General features: G+C 74.0%; 1 non-coding gene across 1 annotated transcript; it reads left to right on the forward strand.

Annotated features, from left to right (window-relative positions):
• Positions 1–845: 845 nt before the first annotated feature.
• Positions 846–964, forward strand: LOC135979186 (5S ribosomal RNA). Its single transcript, XR_010596510.1, has one exon. It is a non-coding gene; the product is annotated as a 5S ribosomal RNA (ribosomal RNA).
• The last annotated feature ends 1,115 nt before the right edge of the window (positions 965–2,079 follow it).

Consider the following 2,079-nt stretch of genomic DNA (forward strand, 5'->3'; position numbering starts at 1 on the left):
CGGCCGACAGGATCGGGCCCCTGGAAGTCTGAGGGGGGGGAAATCGCCCCACGCCTCCGAGGAGGGCTGCCCGGGCGGGCCTGGCCCCGGAGCTCGAAAAAAAAAAAAAGGATCGGGCCCACTAGAGACATGGACCAGGCCGCCCTGGGCTCACCCTCCCCGGCCGCAGCGAGGGACTGCCTCCCGGCCGACTGGATCGGGCCCCTGGAAGTCTGGGGGGGGAAAAAATGGAACCTGACGCCTCCGAGGAGGGGGCGCCCAGGGAAGGAGGGAGATCCGGGTTGACCTGGTGACCGGACGGGAAAGAGGCCACCGGGCGTGCCCCCGTTAAAACCCCTAGGGGTTGACCTGGTGGCCGGAAAGCAAACCGGCCAGCAGGTGAACCCTTTCGATTCCACGGGTTGACCTGGTGCCCGGGAAGCGAACCGGCCAGCAGGTGAACCCGTCCGATTCCACCGGTTGACCTGGTGCCCGGGAGGGGACTCTGAAAATTTTTCAGCCCTTTCGACTCGGGGTTGACCTGGTGGCCGAGAGGGGCCTCGCACGGCAGGCAAGCCGCCCTGGGCTCACCCTCCGCGGCCGCAGCGAGGGACTGCCCCCCCACCCCCCGGCTGACAGGATCGGGCGCACTGGAAGTCCGGGACAATATTTTCCCCGACGCCGGGGAGGGCGGGCGGAGGGGCTCTGGCGGCTAGCCCGGGCCCCGGAGCTCGAAAAGGAAAAAAGGACCGGGCCCGCGAGAGACGGGGGCCCTGCCGCAGGGGGGGGCAGTCCGACCGGGGCTCACCGTGCGGCAGGCCCGGGCGTCGGCAGGGGAAAGCGGGCGAGGAGGCGCGGGGCCGGGTGCCTACGGCCATACCGGACCGAACGCCCCCGATCCCGTCCGATCTCGGAAGGTAAACCGTCCCGGGCCTGGCTAGTACTTGGATGGGTGACCGCCTGGGAATCCCAGGTGCCGTAGGCAGCTTTTCCCGGTCCGAGTCAGCTCTCTCTCCTTTTCTGGGGGGGGAAGGAGAGGGGGGGACGGGCCGGAAAGCCCCTCGTCGCTCCTGCCGAGTCGGAGGTCGCGGCCGCAGGTCACGGGTCTGGGCGCCTGGGGTCCGGCTCCCCACCCACCCGGCTTCCTCCGCGGAGGACCCCCCCGGGCCACCGAAGCCGCTGGGGGAGACCCCGGGCATGGGGCGGACTGGCCCGGACCCTCCCGGCCGCCGGCCCGCAGGTCCGCCCCGAATCCCCCCCCCGCGGCCACCCAGGCCAGGCCTGGCCAGGCGGGACGGACGGCGGGTGTCCAGCGCCCAGCGGCTTCCTCCAGCGGGGACCCACGGACCCCAAAGCCGCAGGGGGAGACCCCGGGCCCGGGCCCGACTCGCTCGGACCCCCTGCGCCCGACGCCGGCTCGCGGGACCGCCCCGAATCCCCCCGCGGCCACCCAGGCCAGGCCTGGCCAGGCGGGACGGACGGCGGGTGTCCAGCTCCCAGTGGCTTCCGCCAGCGGGGACCCACGGACCCCAAAGCCGCAGGGGGAGGCCCCGGGCCCGGGACGGACTCGCTCGGACCCCCCGCCTCCCCTGCGCCCGGCCCCCGGCCCGCGGGACCGCCCCGAATCCCCCCGCGGCCATCCAGGCCAGGCCTGGCCTGGCGGGCCGGTGTGCAGCTCCCCCGGGCTTCCTCCCCCGACGACCCGCGCCCCCCTGCGCCGCAGGCGGAGACCCCGGCCCCGGGGCGGACCGGCCCGGGCTCGCTCGAGCCCCCTGCGCCCGGCCCGCAGGACCGCCCCCCCGAATCCCCCGGGAGAGGCCCGGCCTGCACGCCACTGACGACCCGCGGCCCCCAAAGTCGCAGGAGGCGCCCCCCCGGTTAGCCCCGTCTCGCTCCGCGCCCCCCGCCCCTCGCTGCCGGGACCGGGCGCCGCCCCAGAGTCAGCCGCAGCCGGCCGGCCTGAGAGCTGCCCTCCTGTGGACGACGGTGAGTTTACCTTGATACTAACCGGCCGTCAGCCAGGTCAACCCCATTGCTAGACTGGGGTGGACCTGGTGGCCGAGTGGGGACTTGGAACATTTGACAGCTGCTTCCCGGGGC

The sequence above is a fragment of the Chrysemys picta genome, unplaced genomic scaffold, assembly GCF_011386835.1.
Source record: "Chrysemys picta bellii isolate R12L10 unplaced genomic scaffold, ASM1138683v2 scaf714, whole genome shotgun sequence".
In the NCBI taxonomy this organism is placed as follows: Eukaryota; Metazoa; Chordata; order Testudines; family Emydidae; genus Chrysemys; species Chrysemys picta.